The sequence below is a fragment of the Mauremys mutica genome, unplaced genomic scaffold, assembly GCF_020497125.1.
Source record: "Mauremys mutica isolate MM-2020 ecotype Southern unplaced genomic scaffold, ASM2049712v1 Super-Scaffold_100100, whole genome shotgun sequence".
NCBI classification, from domain to species: Eukaryota; Metazoa; Chordata; order Testudines; family Geoemydidae; genus Mauremys; species Mauremys mutica.
The window spans coordinates 1,329,007-1,349,554 of NW_025423267.1; the positions used below are offsets into that span (position 1 = coordinate 1,329,007).

The following is a 20,548-nucleotide window of genomic DNA, read 5'->3' on the forward strand; positions in this document are numbered from 1 at the left end:
TCTTCAGCAGCACTGAAGGGCCCACCGCCGAAGTGCCGTTGATGACCCAGAGGAAGCAAAGAACCTGCTGCCGAAGACCCGAAGTGCTGCCAGGTGAGTAAAAATTAAAAAGGCGCCTCTAGCCAGGGAAGGGATTCTCACTAGGTGCGGGGCCCTCTTAGGTGTGGGGACTGATTCAGGGGAATAGGCCTAAAGCCCTGGTCACCCAGCAGGAGGGGAAAAAAACCTCACTGTAGTTCACCCAGACAAAGGGTAGTCAAGGACATTGAGCTCCAGGGCTTTGCAACAAAGCAACGTATTTCCAGGAGGTCCCATTGAGATTTGAACTCCGATTACAGGATTCAGAGTCCTGAGTGCTGCTAATTACACCATGGGACCTGCTGCTAGTCACTTTTCTGGACCCCTGTGACTCTCAGCTGGCTGGTTTGCACTCTGCACTTATTGCTTCCCACCAGCGGCTTCCTCTCGCAGGACTCTCTCTCCTCCATCGACTGTGGTTCTGCACTATCAGATCCATGGGTCCTGCCCTGAGTCACCTCATCCCCCTGCTTTGTCTCCATTCCCTGCAGGCTGCAAAAATGTTAGGGGAGGCCGCCCCTCCCTTCACTTGGTGCTCCCGCTCAAATCAGCCAACTGCAGCCTCATCTCCTAGAACTCGTTTGATCCAGTCACACAGTCACAGGCTGACTAGCTCCCCAGCCTGGATGCTCTTGTGGAAATCCCACAGGCAACATTGCAGGACGTGGCACCGTTGGTTTCTTTAATGTTGCGGTGTTTGCCCAACTGCCAGAACAGAGCTGCCAACTTCTCCCTCACTGACTCCCACCAATCCCCCTGGTTGCCATAGGACCCTCTGATGCTTTCCTGTTCTGCCAACACCGCCAGGCTTTGCCTCCCTGCTCCTTTATCTTGCAAGCTCTGGATGTTCAGCTTCCAAAATCCTCTGCCCTGGGTCAGGGAATTGCCCACATTGAGCACACGGTGAGAGCTGCGGGATCCGAACTGTCCATTGGCACCACCCTGCACTGGGCTGTCGATGTGCTCTCCTTCACGGAAATCCGGTCAGTGCGACCCCTGGCCTGTCCCCGCAGAAAGGTGTATCCCCTCTGCGGGTGGTGTGAGCTCGGGTCAGAGGAATAGGAGGCTACCGCCCGCCCTCCACTGGTTCCACTACAGAGAAACAAGTCCTCTAAGCCGACCTTGCTACAGACCTGCGCCAGCTAGTGCTCATCATAAAAAAGTTTCCTCTGATGGTTGGGGAAACAGGACCAGTGGTCCTCAGGCCAGTTGGAACAATTTAAATCCCCCCAACACCAAACACCGTGCAGTCCAGAGGAAGGGAGCCAGTTCCTTCCATTGATCTTTTCTTTCACACCTTAACTGGGGACGATAAACACTAATATAGAGTAACCAGTGCCATGGAGCACAAAGTCCACCAGTAATTAGGTACCTAGTCAGAGCTCCACCACCTTCTGTACTCGCACCACGGATGTGAAGAACAAGACTCCAACCCCATCATTCTTCCCTGGCCTAGAGGACCAGAAAGACAGGCCCTTTCTCCAATCACCGTCTGCCCATCAATGTACCCTGAAGTCATTAATGTGCATTTCCTGAATGCCCACCATGTCTATGTCCAGCTGCTCCAAGGCACTGAACATCAAGTGCCTCCTCCTGGGCCCCCAGATCCCTTCTGCCTTCCACATGGCCACTTTAACAGATGTCCCTTCCCTGGTACTGTCCTCACTCAGCTGTACAGAGGAGCTTTCATCCCCAGTCCCTGCCCATCACCCCCTCTGGCACTATTCCCACTGCCTCACTTTATTCCTGCCATATTTGGTCAACCAATAAGTCATATGGGAAAGACAGATCCCAGCCCTCATTGTTAAAGGTCAGGTGGGCCAATTAGGGGCAGAAGCCCACAGTCTGTTGTCTGGCTTGGGAGCAGGGGCTCATATCAGCTAAAGGCTCTGCTACTGCTCCCAGGAAAAAAGCCAGCCTGGCACAAAGAGGGATGAAAGGGCCTGCCAAAGCCCAGGTTTGAACTAGGAACCTTTAGATCGTCAGGCTCATAGAGCTGCATGGCATTTCTTTGGCCTGCTGCTTCGCTGCCTGGGATGTTTTTGCAGCAGTTGCACACAAAAAGGATGTCATTGTGAGCAGCCCATGAAGACAAGACTCGCTTTGGCCTGCCTTGCTCAGCTTGACTTGCTGCCTCACCCTGTTCCTGCCCTAGTGCCTGGGTCAACCTGGTGGTGGAAGGGAAGGGCCAGTGGTGCAGGGAGGAGGTTGAGCTAGACCCTGAGCTAGACAAGACCCTCGTGGTTGGATTTTTTTTCTTGAACTTCTTTAGACGGCTGAAGCTTAAATTGCTTAGAAAACAAAAAAAGCCCCATAGGCCAACAGAGCTTTGAGAGAAATAGCATTTATATTATCTTTAGAGCTTGATGTGTTAGCATGAGGTTTTTCCAGGAGGGGGCTATTTTGTGATCTTTATTCACCTAGCTGTCTGGTTTCATGTGTTGTCGGTATTAGTGAGTTGCTGAGGCAAGGCTTGCATAATGTTGAAAATAACTTACCGATATCGTTTTGAGTTTCATTTTTTTTCTTCATGCATCATTTCATTTCCAAAGGAAGGAATTAGAATAACTAGTCCCCATATTTTCTGTGTTAATATTGAATGGTACAAAAAGGTTATTCATACTGGCCTGTCCGGTTATTCTAGATGACCTTATGCAGCAGAGCTCATTAGCAATTCATTCTTTCACTCCCATGATTTCCTGTAAGGCCAGAGTGGGTCAGACCAACGGTCCATCTAGCCCAGTGTCCCGTCTCTGACATTGGGCATTACAAGAGCTTCTGGTGGAGTGCACAGAACAGGACAAGCTGAAGTGATCCACCCTCATCTTCCACTCCTGGTCTCTGTGTAGTCAGAGATTTAGGGCTTCCCTCAAGCGTGAGATTGCATCACTGACCAACTTCACTAATAACTCTCAAGGGACCTAGTCTCTATTAACGTCTCTCATTCTCGGTGGAAGCCAGTTCTACCTTTCGCCCTCACAACATACCATGGCAAGGAGTTCCGCACGTTAATGTCATCAGGTGGCTCCCCCTCCCCCCACCTTTACTGCATGGTGGGAAAGGGTAAATAACACTTCGCGCTTCACTTTAGCCCATTCATTCCTGGCTTCACAGACCTCTCGCATAGTGGTTCTCAACATCTTTTTACCAGGGGCCCCTAAAATTAAACACACAGCCCTGTGGATCCCCAACCATTGGTGAAGCGGGGGGTGGGGGGCACATGGGGTCACCTGTCTCCCCCCCACCCATGTTCTGCCTTCCATTGTGCCATGCTCCCTGAAATGCTAATGTAACAGGGCAGAGCAGTGGCATGTTTCCTTGGCTAGCTCCTGCCTGCTCCTGGAGTCAGCGGCTGTGAGGCAACCCTCCCTGATGGCAGGGGGTGAGCTCTCTTCTGCAGTGATACTGCCATTTTTTTGTGCCCTCTGTGCCCCACAAACAAGGCAGGCAGGCTGGGTGGCCTACTGAGCAGCCACTGAATTTGGGGTAGTGCAGCCACAGCATTGTGCAATTCAACGGTATTGGCCTCTGGGAGTTATCTGAGAGTGCTCCAATGTGACCACTCTGGACAGCACTTTCAACTCCAATGCACTAGCCAGGTGCACAGAAAGAGCCCCGGGAATGTTTTAATTTCATTTCCTCTTTTTTTGGAATACGGAGGCCTAGAGATATTCAGGCTGCCTGCAAAGACTTTAAGAACTTAGGTGTATTTTTATCACTGTGAAAGCTATTTGGGGTAGCCCCCACCCCCCTTCTTAATAGTTTTGCAAACAGCCAGTAGGTGGAGGCAGAAGCCTCCAAAAGGCCTCACATACACAGTACCTTGAACTTTGTAACTAATCTTTTTTGCTTGCCAGAGGCAGAAAAAGATCCTGCTTTAAGCCAGTTTTTCCTTACCAGATAACGGTGTTACGGGGTTTAGTAACCACCAATGAAGTGTTAACATGGCATGGTCTTTGTCTGAAAGTGTATAAAAAGCTTGTGAAACTTGTGTGCAGTAGAGTTTTCTGTATCTATTACAGAGCTCTCCTTTCTTCTGCAGAATAAAGCATTTTTTCCTTATCCCTGTCAGGCTGTTATTGGCTCTCAGCTAGGCAGACCCGATATTTCGGTAACATCACTCAGCTAGTGACAGGGGTATAAAACAAAGACCCAAAATCCCAGTCTGCCTGTGTCTGGGCCTTCTCTCCCTAGGAGAGTCTGAGCCCTTGTTCGTAGGCTAAGGCCTTTGGCTAAGCAGCAGGGGCAGCCATAAGCTGGGAAGCGAACGGTCCCATCCTCACCTCCCAAACCCGTCACACTGAACTAAGGTGGGGTTGGGCTGTTAGGAAGACAATCCTGTCCCGATAGTGCCCATCACCAGCAGATAAAGAAACAGATCTTAAGAGAGCATCCGGTCTGGCAAGAAATCCCTTCTCAATGGTTGTGGTTGGGAAACCCTCATTTCTGTAGGGTTTATCTTTCTGGCCCCCACTTTTCTATTGTCAATCTGTCTGGTTCTCTAATTGTTTCTGGCTGCTGCAGAATTAATTTTGCTGGGTGTAAGTTAATTAGGGGCGTGGGATGTAATTGGTTAGAGAATTCTGTTACAATAGGTTAGAATTGGTTAGTTACATTTCAGTAAAATGATTGGTTAAGGTCTAGCTGAGAATATTCCTGTATAAACTGGGGTCAGACAGGAAGTGGAAGAGGAAATTGGAATCATGCTAACGGGGGGGATGGAAATAGGGAACGGGGAACAGGGACACAGCCAAGGCTCTGCAGTGTCAGAGCTGGTAATGGGGACGTGGGGTAAACACTCTGCAGTGTCAGACCTCATAGACTCATCGACTTTAAGGTCAGAAGGGACCATTATGATCGTCTAGTCCGACCTCCTGCACAACGCAGGCCACAGACTCTCACCCACCCACTCCTGTAACAAACCCCTGGCCTATGTCTGAGCTAGCGAAGGCCTCAACTCATTGTTTAAAGACTTCAAGGTCAGAGAATCCTCCAGCAAGTGACCCGTGCCCCACGCTGCAGAGGAAGGTGAAACCCCCCCCAGGGTCTCTGCCAACCTGCCCTGGAGGAAAATTCCTTCCTGACCCCAAATATGGCAATCAGCTAAACCCTGAGCATGTGGGCAGGACTCACCAGCCAGCACCCAGGAAAGAATTGTCTGTAGGGATGTGGGGTAAACGCTCTGCGGTGTCAGAGCTGGGAAGGGGGACACTGGGGAACAGACTCTGTCGGTCTATAGAGATAAGCCCGACTGGTGTGAAGGGCTTTGAAATCTGCTTGCTTGGAAACTAACCCCAGTAAACATCCCTTTGTCTGCTCTTCTGACTTCTGGCCTTTTGCTGCTTGCTGTCTGCGTGACAAGAGCCAGGGAAGTGGGCAGGGGAAGGGAAAGCCCTCTAACAATGGTTCCTTGCTCCTCTCCCTCCAGGCTCAGGGGTCAAGGATGGGCAGGACTCCAGGCTCTGCTTGACGGATCCTGGCACAGGGGCTGCAGGAGGGAGGGGGGCAGAAAGGATTGCAGGTTCTGACCTGTGCTCTGGAGAGGAGGTAATAAGTGAAGGGGGTGTTTTTGACTCTTGCCCAGCCTCAGAGTCCCCAGGGCTAGAATTCTACATTCCACAGGGCCAAATAATGGGGTGAAGCCATTTGGCTAATGGAAACGAGTGCTCTAGGTGAGGTTTGAACTCACAACCTCAGCATAGCGCCTCTCAGCACTGCCCTAGAAGTACTGTGCGCTAACCAATTATGCTGCGGGAGTACCTGTTAATTGTGATTCTCTAAAACCCCTAGGTTGATACAGGCGAGGAGTGACCCCAAAACATTCTCAGTGGGGTTGAGAGCAGGTAGCGACAAGTGTTGTACTTGGTGGGGTGGATTCTTCTTAAGGGTTCCAGGCCCCATTTGACCCTTTTGTTCTTCCCTGTGTAATAACAGAGCTGGTTCAGACTCAATGGAGAGTCTTGCTGCAGACCAACAGATCTGAAATCACTGAGAACCAGCTCTAAGCGTTAGTCCTGCTTTGGGACAGTGTCTCTCATGCAAGAAACTGCCCAGTCTGCGCTAGCAGTGAGGCTCCCTCACTAACAGCTGAAATCAGGGAGAGCTGTGTGAAGTGCAGGGCCCCAGGGGTGCCTGAACAGGGGGGAACAACACCCCAGGACTTTTAAAAATGGGAGGGCTCTGCCTTGCCACTTTGTAATGACCGTAAGGGTGAGTGAGGGGGGGAGGGGACGGAGAGCAGTGAGCGGGAGGAAGGATCTTGGGGGATGAGGCAGTGTAGGAGCGGGGCCTTGGGGACGGGGTGGTGCAGGGGCGTGGCCTCAAGTTGAAGGGGTGGGGCTACTGCTTGGGCTCTAGTGGCCGCCACTTTTAGGCAAGGCCACCCAGCAGGTGGGCAAGTGGGGCAAAAAACCCTCCATAGCAGTCCAGTTCCTTGCTGTTGCTTGGCTAACCAGTGCATGCGTGTGCTATACCGTACCCTGAGCTGATTCCCGGCTTTTGTGCTCGATACAGCCTGGCCCCTCCATGTCTCTGTGGCGCAATGGGTCAGCGCGTTTGGCTGTTAACCGAAAGAATGGTGGTTTGAGCCCACCCAGGGACGATGCTAAGCCCGTGCTACTTCTTTGCTTCCCCGAGGCCTGTGGGGGGAGCCTCAAAGGTCCCATTTTGCTGCCTCTTGGCCTCAGTGCTTTCAGCTGGTGGTCCAAAGAGCAGGCTGGATGCCATTCAGAAACCCATCTGCCAGCAGCCGTGCCGGAGGCTCAGGCTTAATCCCCAAGGCCGAGCACAAAAACTTTCAGCCGGGAACATTTCGCTCCCTTCCCGCGTCCGCCCAAGCGGCAAGGGAGAAGCGGAGGAGACAGGCCGGCTCAAAGACGCCTCCCTCCCACTTCCCTGTACGCTGTACAAAGCTCTTGGCCTGCCTCATGCCTCATCAGGAAAGCACAGCCATGCGGGCCAAGCCTGAGTCACGTCCGCGGCCTGGCCCGCCCCGCCCCGCCCCGGCTGACGGCGCGCAGAGCCACGCGAGTCAATGCCAGGTCGAGTCAGGAGCCTCGGCTCTTTCCCCTGACAGCCACACACACAGCGCTGCCTAGCGCCCCCAGAGCCTCCCTCGTGTTCTCCCGCAGCAGCCGCCTGCCGGTGTGGGTGGGAAAAGGGGACCAGGAAGCACTGCAGCCTCATTCCCGGACAGGAGGCCCTCGCCACGCCCGGGCCTGCCTCTTGCCTTCAGCCCAGGCAGCCAGAGGTGCCAGGGAGCTCCCTGGCAGGCTGCCGCTTTGCTTCAGCCACCTCTTGCCTCATGGCCTAGGCTCTTGGGGCTCTGCTGGTCACCGGCTTGCTTGAAGGCCCAGAGGGAAAAGAAACAAGTGCACACGTAGCAGAGGATGGTTTCAATTCATCGACCTCTGGGTTACGGGCCCAGCACGCTCCCGCTGCGCCACTCTGCTGTTTCTTCACACTCTCCCCCTGCCACCTAGCTGCCACTATCCGGATTAGTGCCTTACACGCCCTCGCTCTGGCAGGCAGATACACAGGCTGCTAGGCAGCTGCCCTGGTCACAGGATTTTACAGCTAGCTTCTACAGGGTAAAAAGGATCTATTTGGGGTTTGGACCCCATTGGGAGCTGTGTAGCTGAGTGCCGGAGACGGGAGCACTTCTTAAACTGTTTTCAGTTACGCTTGTGGGGGACGAGGTTCAGCCTTGGATCCGTGTCTGCAGCAGGCAAGCACCTCTGGCTCAATCGCCCCCCGCCGTATTAGCAGACTAAAACGCGGAGCGAACGCACACGCCTTGCAAAGAAAGAGAAGCCAGGATCTCGAACAAAAGTCAACATTTTATTAAGATAACATTCAAAGAAAAAAAAAGTGTATGGTACAGAGTTTCGGTGTAGAAGTTTCTGGTGCTCAGGGAACAACATACAATTTACCCAGGGGGTGCAAAGTTCGGTTTAAAATGGGGTGGCGTAAGGAATACATAATGTGCAATAGCCCTGACTGGGGGTAAAAGGTTAACATACAGACACTGAGTTAGGAGGGTATGTTGTCCATATGAGGGCTACGTTCGGGTGTGGAGTATAACGAGCGGTTACGACGATGAGGATGGATTGACCCGCGTTAGGTGAGTTTTAACGTTCGGTGTTTTGGAATCTTTGCCACAATCTAGTTGAAGCAGGGTCAGTATGAAGTCTACCCTGCCATCTGTTGGTGATCTGTCGTCAAGGCCTTTTGGGGCTGATGTCATTTGCATGGTTACACCCACCCCGGATTGCATGATGGGAGTGCTTGTCCAAACGGTCATTTCGGCTGCTGCGGGATCCCCAGTCTCTTTGTTATTGGGGCAGGAGTAATCCAGTGTATTTTCCTGTTGATTTTGGATCAAGGACAGAGTAACTGTACCTGGCATTTGAGGCCTGAGAGTGTCACCCTGGCCTGAAAAGGACTCACCATTAAGGGGTATGGGTTCCTAACGGCAGCGCGTGGAGGGAGGTAGAAATGGATGTTTGTTGGTTTCTTGTAGGTGCTGCTGATGTCCTTTCTGCTGTCCCTGGTGTGGAAAGACAGAGGTGGTTTTGAATCTCTTAAAATTGTTGTTAGTGCTGCAGTTGCTCACCCTCAGCTTATGCTGTTAGATCTCTTTCACGGTGTATTTTGGTCCTGAGAGGTAAAAGGTGTGTTGTTAGGGAGTGAGGTAGCAAACGTTAGTTGCAGAGGTGGTGCATGTACCGCAGAAGTCGTGTGCTGCCCCCACCCTGGTCCAAGAGTCCAGTATTTGCATAAACCCACCCACTGACCTGTGACTAACAATCTCGCTCTGCTAACTCTTCCAGCAAAACAGGCCAAAGAAAGTGTATGCGAGCGCTGTACCACAGCCCCGGTGCTCTTTTCGGTTCCTTCTCACAGAACTTTCCCTCCATAGCAGTCCAGTTCCTTGCTGTTGCTTGGCTAACCACTGCATGCATGTGCTATACCGTACCCTGAGCTGATTCCCGGCTTTTGTTCTCAATGCAGCCTTGTCCCACCGTGTCTCTGTGGCGCAATGGGTCAGCGCATTCGGCTGTTAACCGAAAGGATGGTGGTTCGAGCCCAGCCAGGGACGATGCTAAGCCTGTGCTACTTCCTTACTTCCCCGAGGCCTGTAGGGGGAGCCTCAAAGGTCCCATTTTGCTGCCTCTTGGCCTCAGTGCTTTCAGCTGGTGGTCCAAAGAGCAGGCTGGATGCCATTCAGAAACCCATCTGCCAGCAGCCGTGCCGGAGGCTCAGGCTTAATCCTCAAAGCCGAGCACAAAAACTTTCAGCCGGGAACATTTCGCTCCCTTCCCGCCTCCGCCCAAGCAGCAAGGGAGAAGCGGAGGAGACAGACCGGCTCAAAGATGCCTCCCTCCCACTTCCCTGTATGCTGTGCAAAGCTCTTGGCCTGCCTCGTGCCTCGTCAGGAAAGCACGGCCATGCGGCCCAAGCCTGAGTCACGTCCGCGGCCTGGCCCGCCCCGCCCCGGCTGACAGCGCGCAGAGCCACGCGAGTCAATGGCAGGTCGAGTCGGGAGCCTCGGCTCTTTCCCCTGACAGCCACACACACAGCGCTGCCTAGCGCCCCGAGAGCCTCCCTCGTGTTCTCCCACAGCAGCCGCCTGCCGGTGTGGGTGTGAAAAGGGGACCAGGAAGTGAGGGGCGAGATTAGAACACCTCAGAAGGCACAGGGTTGTAGGAAACCTGAAACTTTAGATGAGGGTGATGGTGTCTAAAAACCAGATGTGATGTAGGTGTTGAACGAGAGATGCTGTCTTGGCCCCCTTGAGCGGCTCATACAATATTGAAGAAAAGGAGGATTGAGAGAGCTGCTTTTGTCCCAGTGTCAGGATGGCCGAGTGGTCTAAGGTGCCAGATGAAAGGCTCTATCTTTCCCACAACTGGGGCTTCTGGTCTCCTGCAGGAGGTGTGGGTTCAAATCCCACTTCTGACACAACCTCTTGATTCCACCTCAAGAGGTGGCCTGGTTTCAATTGCCCTTGTAACATATTGGAAGAGCCCTTGTTTAGGAGCTTTCTTAGAGTAGCGGCAAGAGAAGTTAGAGGGAATCGTAAATACCTTCGGAATCCCTGTACTCAAGGCACCTAGTTGGGTAAATTCCAGTTTATTCCCCACCAGAAAGTTGGCATTGCTTGATCTTGGGCAGGTAGGGAGGTCAAACATATACAGGTGGAGGAAGAAGGGAGCAGTACAGTAGACACTGATAAAGGGAAGGTAAGACTCTTAGTCTCAGGGTTTGGGCTTGAGCCCTAAACTGGGTGCTCTACGTACTCTGGTTTGGCTGCTTCATGAGGGCACAGAATTGACAACATAGGGAGCAGAGATAGGAGGCAGCTACAACCAAGAGCCCTGTTAGGTTGTGTCAACATCCTATCAGGAGGTCTCAAAGCCTCTCTCTCAGTTTGTATCTCAGAAATTCTATCCGCTCCAGGATCTTTCTCCATCAAAGAGCCGCTAGGTAGGCAGAAGAAGAGGTGGAGAGGGTTGCGATGGAGGTAACTAAAGCAGAGAAGAATTGTTCCTCTTGGGATTTTTTGTGTTTCTCTTGTGATCCTGACGGAGGAACCGGAAGCATCATTTGATTTTTTTCTGGCTACTTTCTGTCCAACAGATTAAGTTGGTCCATTGTCCATTCCCCTCAGGGGTTAAGAGCTGGAACCCCTGTGCTCAGGGTCACAACCTTAGCCCAACCGAAGGCACTGAAACAAACTCAAATGATGCTTCAGCTTCCTCCCTCAGCATCACAAGACCAACACAAAGAAAACTCCCGAGGAACGGGGCTCTGAGCATTGCCAGGTTGTGAGTTCCGTGCCCTCAGGAAGCAGCCAAAATGCTCGAACCCCCACCCGCTTCTCTTGGACCGCTGGCAACATGGTGTTTGCACAGGAGCCGCAAGCCCGTCTTTCCTGTCTTTGTCTATCCCGGCCCCTTCCCCCCAAATGCTTTCATCGGACGCTGGAGGGACCTAAGGACCTGCAGGTTCCCACACCCACCTCCTAAAGCAAACAGTCCTTCCCTTCTCTGACATTCCTGGAGCCGCACATCCTTGGAGGAGTTTTACCCCAGGGGGTTCTGATTCCCTGCGAAAAGATGTGTCTGGCGGCCGGCGGGAAACTGTCTTCTCTGCCCCCTCTTTGGGCGCTGAGAAGCTTTTTCTGAGAAACAGCACCTCCTCCTGGTGGGAGAATCCTAAATTCCACCCTCCCACCCAGGTTTCTCTGAGCAGCTGCTAGATGAACCCCACTTCTCTGGTCTAGACACCAGCATCTAACTAGCCTTGGAACGGGCCCTGTTTGCTAGCTGGAGAGCAAAGGAACCAGGAAAGAAGGCAAATGTCAGGAAACGAATCTCAGCACGCAAAGAAACTTCCTTCGCTCTTCTTTTGCACTGTCTGTGCCTTTGCAAACCCTTCAGGCCTAGCCTGACTAGCTCAGTTGGTAGAGCATGAGACTCTTAATCTCAGGGTCGTGGGTTCAAGCCCCACATTGGGCGTTTGATCTTGCACTCTTCAACATCACTCTCCCTTAGAGTCTCAGAGCATAACGGAATCCACTCTTTGTCCTCTCAACCAGCTGAGGCGGTCTCGGACCTTTAGTACATCATGAAGACAAGACACATTGACAATTCCATGGTCCTAAAAGAGTTGAGTCTCTTCTAGCCCAGGCAAGAGAGGGAAAAAATAACCTTTCAGAAGCTGATTGCCCCCCACCCCCTGAGCAGCCATCTAGAGCTTCTCTACTTATTTCTATATCTTCGCCAGCGCTCAGTAGTTGAGATAAGTGCTTCTTTCTCAAATCCTCCACCAGCCCTCTTCATTGGGATGGAGATTGCTTAAGGCTGACGATTACACCACATCTTATTCATCCCTCGTACATTTCTGTAAGCCCATGGAGAGTAAAACAAGATAGCAACAAAACTGTTTTTAAAAAAAAAAAGACGTGGCCTCAATGTATAACAATACTGGAAATTGTTTTAATATGTTTTCTGTTTCTTTTTCATATCAGTGCTAAAAATAGGAAGGGAACCGTAAGGAAACGAAGAGCTCAGAGCTTGTGTTAACCTCCTTTGAAGACGAACAAATGGCCTCAGTTGGACAGAAAATAGGCCTAGAAAGTTATGCCCAACCCCCACAAATGTCATCTCCCTGGTGGTCTAGTGGTTAGGATTTGGCGCTTTCACCGCCACAGCCCGGGTTTAATTCCCGGTCAGGGAGTTACCCTCTTCAACAAAAATCTACCTTGCCTTCCTCGCTAGGAGTTCAAGCGGAAGACTGCAACTTCCTGGCCTCCTTCAGAATGCTTGGAGATCATGGGGAAAGCAAAGCTTCCAATTACTACAATATGGCTATCTGCCCTTTAAAGCCCAGCCTCTGCACCCTTTTACACAAATACACTTACTTGTGCAAACAATTTAGTTTTTCCTTCTTACCGAGCCTAACCTAAATTAGAACAACATTGCACTTTGACCCAAGATCTTTTTCTTTTCTTTTCATTTTTCTTGGTGAAACCAAACCAAACCAAACAATCATTTTGGGTCCACCAAAATATTTCACTAAATATAATATTCATCCAAAAACCTTTCACCCAGCGCTATATACAAGTCTTTGGAAGTAACACCCCGGAGAAAGATCATTAAGCTTTTCCATTCCTAAGATCTAGCCGCTGAAGGCTTCTGAGCATGGGCTATGGGCCTTTCACCTCTAGGCCAGTGGTTACCCTCTTGCTCAGGTGGCTACTGATGAAAGGCAACATGGTTTAGTGGCAGATCCATTTCAGCCTCCCTCTTCCAATGTCTACAGGAGGGTGTTTGTTTCGCATTGCATCTAAGAATCAAATCAATTCTCTTGAAACCTCAACCTGGAATCAAGGTGATTGTAGGTCAAGGAAGGAAGGTTTTGTTCATCCTGTTCTAGTAAATGCTCAAAGTTGCGATGCTTCTTGGAGCTTCCAGACACATTGGCCAGAATTTTCAGAAGGTCTCACACCCACCGCTAGGGCCAGATTTGCAGAAGAACTAGGCTCCCAGTTAGGCACTAAAATCTTCAGCCAGATTGTCAAAAAGGCTCAACCTATTTTTCCAAAAGATGAGTTATTTTGGAAAAAAGCTTGTAAAGATTGTGGGTGCTGGTTACTTGTCTATGTGGCCCACACTGCTGGAGTTGGAGGTTCACCAGTGTTTTCTCAGAATGCGGTGTCCGTAGTCTGCCTCAGTTCTGGTGTCCATCTTTTATTCTCCTAATAAATCAGCAGGGAGACTAAAACAACATCGGACTCACAGGGCTCCCGGAAACCTGCCAATTTGGCTCACGCTGAAGGTGTATACAAATCATCTGTGCTGTAGAAGGGCTCTGGGAGTTGAAAGAGTTGTGAATTTAACCCTCTAGGTTTCGGGCCTAATCTGAAACTGTTTCAAAACCAATTCCTTAAATAGACCATAGTTTGAAGCATCAACAATAGGCATCTTACTGAATATATCCAGAGCTTTCCCAGCCAATTTGGCAACCAAAGTTGTCATCTTCCCTTTCCCGAATAAGCACTTTGTCTGTCCTCCGGGCAACACGCTTAAAAATCACTACCAGTGTCTCAAAGCAATCAGCTGTGCACATATCCTGCTCAACTACGCCACTGTGATGGGTTCGGTCACAGAGATCCCCTTGGGACTGAAATTACTTCCGAGCCCGTTTTCCCTGCCAGCTTGGGACTCCAGAACCCTGCCTTGTTGAGCCAGACACCCTAGCCTGCTGCAACACAGACCCAGGCTCTGGGCCACACCCCCAAAGCTGCAGACTTTAACTCAAAACAGCTCAGCACCTGTCTCCAGCACCCAGCTCCCAGTGGGATCCAAAACCCCAAATAAATCCCTTGTACTCTCTATAAAGCTTATACAGGGTAAATTCCTAAATTCTTCACCCTCTAGATCACTGAGAGAGAGAGATGCACAGCTGTTTGCTCCCCCAGGGATTAATCACTTCCTCTGGGTTTATTAATAAACAAAAGTCATTTTTATTAAGGTTAAAAAGTAGGAGTGAAGTGATTTCAAGTAATAACAGACAAAAAAAAGGAAGTCACCAAGCAAACTAAAACAAAACACGCAAGCCTAAGCTTAATACATTAAGAAACTGATTCCAGGGAATAGCTCACCCTCAGAGGTGTTCCAATCAGCTTCTTTCACAGACTAGACTCCTGCCTAGTCTGGGCCCAATCCTTTCCCCTGCTTCGGTCTTTGTTACTTCCAGCAGACATCTTAGGTTTTCTCATGACTGGCAGGGGTTTTCTCATGACTGGCAGCCCCTTTGTCCTGCTTCACCCCCTTTTATAGCTTTGGCATAAGGCGGGAATCTTTTGTCTCTCCGGGTCCTCACCCTTCCTTCTAAACGGAAAAATACCAGATTTAAGATGGATTCCACTATCGTGGTCTCTGTAAGACCCCTAGTTTCCATTCTTCCTGGGTTGGCCCACACGTACACAGGAAGGTTTGCAGGTCAATAAACCATTTACAACCAATTGTCAATGGGAGCCGTCAAGGTTTTAAACCGTCATTAGTGGCCCACGCTTTGCACAATTACAATAGGACCTCAGAGTTAGACTTCATATTTCCAGCTTCAGAGACAAGAATGAGACATGCATACAAATAGGAGGCATATATTCAGTAGGTTAGAACCTTTGTTATGATACCTTACAAGAGACCTTTTGCATCAAGCATATTCCACTTACATCATACTCACACTTATAAGCATCTTTTCATAAAACGTATGGAGTGCAACGTCACCGGGTGCCCTACCTACCCTGCTTTCGCTGCTTCCTGATGGCACAGAATTGACAACAAAAGAGCCAGGCTAGGAGGCTTCTAAAACCGAGAGAGCTGTTCTATCGCGTCCACATCCTCTCAGGAGGTGACAAACCCCCTCTCTCCGTTTCCATCCCCCAAATCCTATCAGCTCAATGAGTTTTGTCCCTGGAAGAGCCTCGAGGGAGGCAGAAGAAGCGGAGAGGATTGCGTTGGGGGTAAATAAAAAAGAGACGAGTTGTTCCTCTTGGGATTTTGGTGTGTTTCCCTGGTGATCCTGACGGAGGAACGGGAAGCATAATTCCATTTTTTTCAATGCCTCGGATTGGGTTCAGCTGGTGAACTCTCTGCTCTTGTTCTCACAGGGGAATGGAGACTGGACCGGTTTCCCAATTTGGACAGAAAGTGGCTTGCCAAAGCCGAGGAGAGCCTGCTTCCTGCCTGCACCGAGTTGACAAACTGGGGAAGCCAAAGCTGAGAGACCCCGTAGACGAAGTCAGAATGCTATCCGCTCACATGGAGGGGGAGCACAAGCCCTCCCTGGGTTTCTCTGCCCAAATTATAATCAGTTGAGTGATTTTCCTGGACGAGCCTCGAGGTAGGCAGAAGAAGTGAAGAGGGTTGCGATGGGGTAAATGAAAGCCGAGGACTCTTCCTCTTGAGATGTCTTTGTCTTGCTCTTGTGATTCTGATGGATGAACCTAAAGCGTCATTTGAGCGTGTTTCAGTGCTTTTCCTCGGGCTCAGGTTGTGATGCTGAGCACAGGGGTTCCTTCACTCTCTCTGCTTGGACCCTCTGTAATGGGGAACGGACCAGCTTTCGAAAGAGCCTAGTGGAGCTGAACGAAAACAGCAATAAACATCCAGGTTCACCCTAGATTAATCTTTTGTCCCCAATTTTCTTGGGGAAACAAAACAAAAACATGGTTTTCTTAAGAACTCAACACCCATTCAGGCTCCAAACTCTTTTGCAAGATTTCCAGAAGGGCTCAACACCCTGAGTGCTGAGCCAGTTTGGGAAAAAAACCCAAACAAGGCCGGTACCGATTGTGAGTGCTGGCTGCTTGACTCTGTGGCCCACCGTGCGGGAGTTTGAGGTTCTCATTAAGCTAAGTGTCTCTATTCTGCCTCTGTCCTAGTGTCCATCTAATAAGTGAGGGGGGAGATTAGAACTCCTCAGAAGGCACAGGGTTGTAGGAAACCTGAAACTTTAGATGAGGGTGATGGTGTCTAAAAACCAGATGTGATGTAGGTGTTGAAAGCGAGATGGCCCTCTTCTGCTTCCCAAAGGCTTTGGCCACAGCAACAGCCCTGGGAAAAGCCCTGGCCCTCCTCACCTGCCCTTGCCCAGCACCACGCCTTTTCGGGCCTACACAGCTCCTCACACAACACCCGCCTGGGACCTTGCCCTCCCCTACCAGCTCAGCAGCACCTTTTTTCCTCTCAAAACCTCCTCTTGCCACCCTCCCGCTTCCACACTTCACACTCACCTCATCACAAACTCACCCATGGCCCCTTTGGCTTCTCAAGCGCCTCTGGAGGGACGCAGCTTCCCAGGCACGCAGATCCTTCCCTTCAACGCGCACTGGACGGACATTCCAAACACAGCCCTTTCCAGGAGGGATTGCGCTGCTTTTGGACCCTGGCGCCCAGCAAGAATTCCTGGTACTCTTTTTCTGACCGATGGACCCCACTGACTTGCCTTTACCAAGCAGAAACTAAGGACCAGCCGATGGCTCTCTTTGCAAACGGACGCCATCAGACTGAGCCACGAGGCGTGCTGCAGGATAGTCCCTCCCCACCAAAAAGCAATGCCGTGACACGGATTTGAACCGACGCTGCTGCGGCCAGAGGACAGAGTACTAACCGCTATACAATCATGGCCAGGCGCTGGGGGCGTAGGCAGCAACCCAGTAGAAAATGCTCAGCTCTGTGCTCTCGGGGCGGCCACCTACCTCGCCGGCATCACAGGTATTTCTCAAGTCTCCCCATTACAGTCACAGGTAAAATGCTGAGCAAAGGAAAAAAGACAGGAAGCCAATCCCATGCCTGTCCCTTTTTCTGTCTTCCTCCACCCCTGGACCAAGTCCCTCCCCGTTTGTCTGGGCCATTGTCCTCATGCCCCTGGCCAGCCTGTTTCCCTTTGCATTTTTCCTTGGAGAGGAATGTTTATGAGTTTGTACCCAATTTTTTAAGGCTTTGCTTTGGCAAGGCTCTTGCCTGCTGTGAGAAAAACAGAAGGGGGCTACCTGAACTGGTGTCACTGGCTGAAGCTTTTCTATAGTATATGAAAAAAGCTCAGAGCTCTGAAAATGGTTTTTTTTCTTTAAGATTCTCATGTTAGTGAGATGGTTTCCTAGCTAGCAGGGGACTGTTTTGTGATGTGCATTCTACTGGCTCTTTGGTTTTGTATGTTTTTCGGAGGAACGGTGGAGGAGAGTATCACGGTTGAAGAGCAGCAAAGAAATGCGTTGTTGTTTGTGTTAACGTTTGGTTTTTTCCTAAAAGTGTATGGTTTGGATTCATTTGTAACTCTTTGGTTAGTTATTGGTAACGGCTTCTTATTGGGCCCCTGAGTTGAAAAGCTGCTCTTGCAGATTTTAGTTTGTCATTGTTGGAAGGTCAGTTCAAGAGCTGCTTTCTTAGTCTAGTCCGTGAGGGTTCTTCTGCCACCCTCCTTAATATACCTTCCAGAAGGTGATTGCATGGTTTCCCTCGTCTTCCCACAGAAGAGAAATTGTCCATCCCTTTCCTGTTGGGAAAACACCAGTGTTTTAACTTAGGAAACGGTCAACGTTTTGCCCAGATGAAGGCTAGTTCATAGGAGCAGAAGAAGAGGAAGGTTGTGGCCCTTTGAGTCAGATTCCTAGCGTTTCAGGCCAGAAGGAACCAGCCGATCACCTCAGAGGGACTAAGGGGCACCAATGCCCCAAATGGCGAGGAATTGCTTTGATGCAATTGACTGTCTGTTTGAGCTAGTTCTGTGGGAAGGAGCAGAAAAGAGCCTCGGGGCTGCGGAATAGTGCCTGCATAGGCTTTCTTTGCCCTGTTTTGCTGTAAGAGTTAACCGTGAGAGATTGGTAGTCCAGGTCAGTGGGTGGGTTTATGGAAATTAGGAGTATAGAGGGGAAACCAGGGAGAGGAAGGCGTCTGCAAGACTTGTCTGTCTTTGAACAGAATTGTGTGTTAAGGGTTCTTGCTTCGAAGTCTTCCACTGGAGTAATTTCGGGGAAGTGATTCTCAGGTAGAGTTCCCGAGTTGTGGTGTTTGTTGCGTGTCTGGGAGCTCGTCCTGGTGAGGTCGAAATGGGTGGGCGCAGGGGTGTGCGTGCGTGGCAGAGCGTGAGCATTGTTTCTTGGCTCCTTGGCTCCCAGATCAAAGTGTAGTGGAAGGTCACTTTATTGCCATTACCCAGTCCGCTCATTTTTTCGTGCCCACGATTACCTATAACCTGTTTGTATGAATGATGTACCCTCACTGTTTGCTGTCTGTACCTTGAACTCACCCACGGTATAGCCCGCATTGGGGACATGACAGACTGTGTATATGTATATGCCGTCCAATACCCAAACGCTAATATCCCCCTACAACCTGTATGTTACCCCCAATGACACAATAACTGACGCTTCAAACACTATGTATTGTTTATTTTTAAATATTCTCTAATAAATTTTCAAATATTCTCTAATAAACTTTAAATCTGTTCTTATCAGTTTAATCTCTGATATGTCCTTGATGTGAGGGCTGTATATTAGCTTAATTTTTGAAGCAGGGGGGGTTAGAACAGAAGCTTGCTTTGTCTGCCCCATGCATCGACCTGGTATTGCAGTGCTTCCAGGAACGGTGTATCTCCTTTAGGGGAGAACCTTCTGGTTAGAAAAGCAGAAAAAAGTTGAACTGTGACACTTTCTTTAAAGCAGATGTTTTTTTGAAGTAGCAGAAAAATCTGGGTGTTTTTCTTTCTTTACAGTTTCTTGGAAGTGTTTTGTGAGACTATAGATGTAAGAGGTTCTTCTTTGTCTTGCTAGAGAATTATTAAAAAGCTGGACTCCTTCTTTCTGCTGTGAGACTTTTCAACAGTATGAGGGACAAATGCTTTCCAGATTCTGGGTCTGTTGGGGAGATGGGGTTTTTTGGTTTGTTTTTGTTTGTTTTTTGGGGGGTGGTTTGGGGTGGGGCGGTTGGAAATATTTGAGGTCATGTGTATATCCACAACTGCATGAGTTACATAGACTTCTCCCCACCCGGCCTACGTTCTATGTATCTTGGTTCGTAAGATCAAGACAAGGCACTAGGTGTCGTGCTGCGCCCGGCACACAGGGGACCCAATCCTGATTTTTTTCCCCCCAAGCCTACTGTAATCTAAATGCTCAATAATAACCCTTAGCTTCTCATTGTTTCCACCCTCACTATTGGAAAATCCCCAAAATCACGACAGTGGCTTACAAATCAGGAGGATTCTTTTTTTAAAAAATGTAATGTGGGTTCTCTTTCTTTCCCTTCTGGTTTTCTGAACCAGGCAAGCTATAAACTTACCTTTCTAGTATGGCCAGAGCCCCAGAGAACAGGCGCCCCCGGCGCCTGGGGCTGGCAGGCAGCGGGGCTCCTCACGGTTGTATGTTCCACACTTTGATTTCACCCACCAAGTATCAAGTGTGAACTCCTCAGACACTAGAACAGCCTTAACATGGAGTCACAGACAGACCCCTTGGGCACCCTGACTCTATCTTGCCACCCAGGGGTAGTAGAAGCTGCTGTAACACGCAAGCTCTGTATGTCCTTTAGGGCTAACCCTAGCCAAACAGCCGGGATCCCTTGCTGATGCTTAGAAGGTGTGCTGTCTCCCTTAAGTCCAAGCAGCATTGGGGCGGGGGGAACAACAGTTTCTTCCTGACAGGGATTTTTATTCCATTCTCCCAGAGCTCAAGCTGATGGGGGCAAGTGTTTGTGCAGGGCTCTGCCTCCTCGGAGGTGTGTGAGGCAGAGCAATCAACCAAGTCTTTTGTCCACGGACGATCCACAGTGGCTTGTCTGGTGTCTCAGTCAGGGCCTTCTCTTGTTGGAAAGGAGATGACGCCTCTTCTGGTAAACTAGCATTTCACACTTGCTAATACATCTCTCCTGACTGGTGGCGAGGCGGCGGCAAGGGGGTTTACAGCTTTAGTGCCAACGCTTATATATCACCTTACAACATGGGCTACGGCTATTATAGGTGAGAATAATGCATGCAGCAACTCACGAGCTTGTCGTAAACTCTAAACACGTTTTTATAAAGCTAATGCCTGTTTTAACAACACTAACAAACAGGTGAGCAAGACTAGTTTCCAGCCATGCGTTTGTCACTTTTCAGTAAGGCCTAGGGGCCTTGGCATGAGCTGGCACCTGGTCTGCCAGTGTCCGAAGAGGATCTGCCATCTCTTATCCCCAGGTGTCTGTACTGGGAGCAGTACTGTTCAACTTATTCATAAATGATCTGGGGAAAGGGCTAAACAGTGAGGTGGCAAAATTTGCAGATGATACAAAATTGCTCAAGAGAGTTAAGTCCCGGGCAGACCGCCAAGAGCCACAAAGAGATCTCACAAAACTGGGTGACGGGACAACCGAATGGCAGATGAACGTCGGTGCTCATAAGTGCAAAGTAATGCACATTGGCA

The 20,548-nt window shown here is 50.1% G+C and overlaps 6 non-coding genes across 6 annotated transcripts; all 6 read left to right on the plus strand.

Annotated features, from left to right (window-relative positions):
• The first annotated feature begins 6,605 nt into the window (after positions 1–6,605).
• Positions 6,606–6,679, plus strand: TRNAN-GUU. The gene has a single exon. It is a non-coding gene; the product is annotated as a tRNA-Asn (tRNA).
• A 2,425-nt stretch (positions 6,680–9,104) lies between these two features.
• Positions 9,105–9,178, plus strand: TRNAN-GUU. The gene has a single exon. It is a non-coding gene; the product is annotated as a tRNA-Asn (tRNA).
• A 754-nt stretch (positions 9,179–9,932) lies between these two features.
• TRNAF-AAA lies at positions 9,933–10,041 on the plus strand. The gene is made up of 2 exons: positions 9,933–9,970; positions 9,996–10,041. It is a non-coding gene; the product is annotated as a tRNA-Phe (tRNA).
• A 1,486-nt stretch (positions 10,042–11,527) lies between these two features.
• TRNAK-CUU lies at positions 11,528–11,600 on the plus strand. Its single transcript has one exon. It is a non-coding gene; the product is annotated as a tRNA-Lys (tRNA).
• Positions 11,601–12,249: 649 nt separating this feature from the next.
• TRNAE-UUC lies at positions 12,250–12,321 on the plus strand. The gene has a single exon. It is a non-coding gene; the product is annotated as a tRNA-Glu (tRNA).
• Positions 12,322–18,559: 6,238 nt separating this feature from the next.
• LOC123359057 lies at positions 18,560–18,748 on the plus strand. Its single transcript, XR_006575822.1, has one exon. It is a non-coding gene; the product is annotated as a U2 spliceosomal RNA (small nuclear RNA).
• Positions 18,749–20,548: the final 1,800 nt, after the last annotated feature.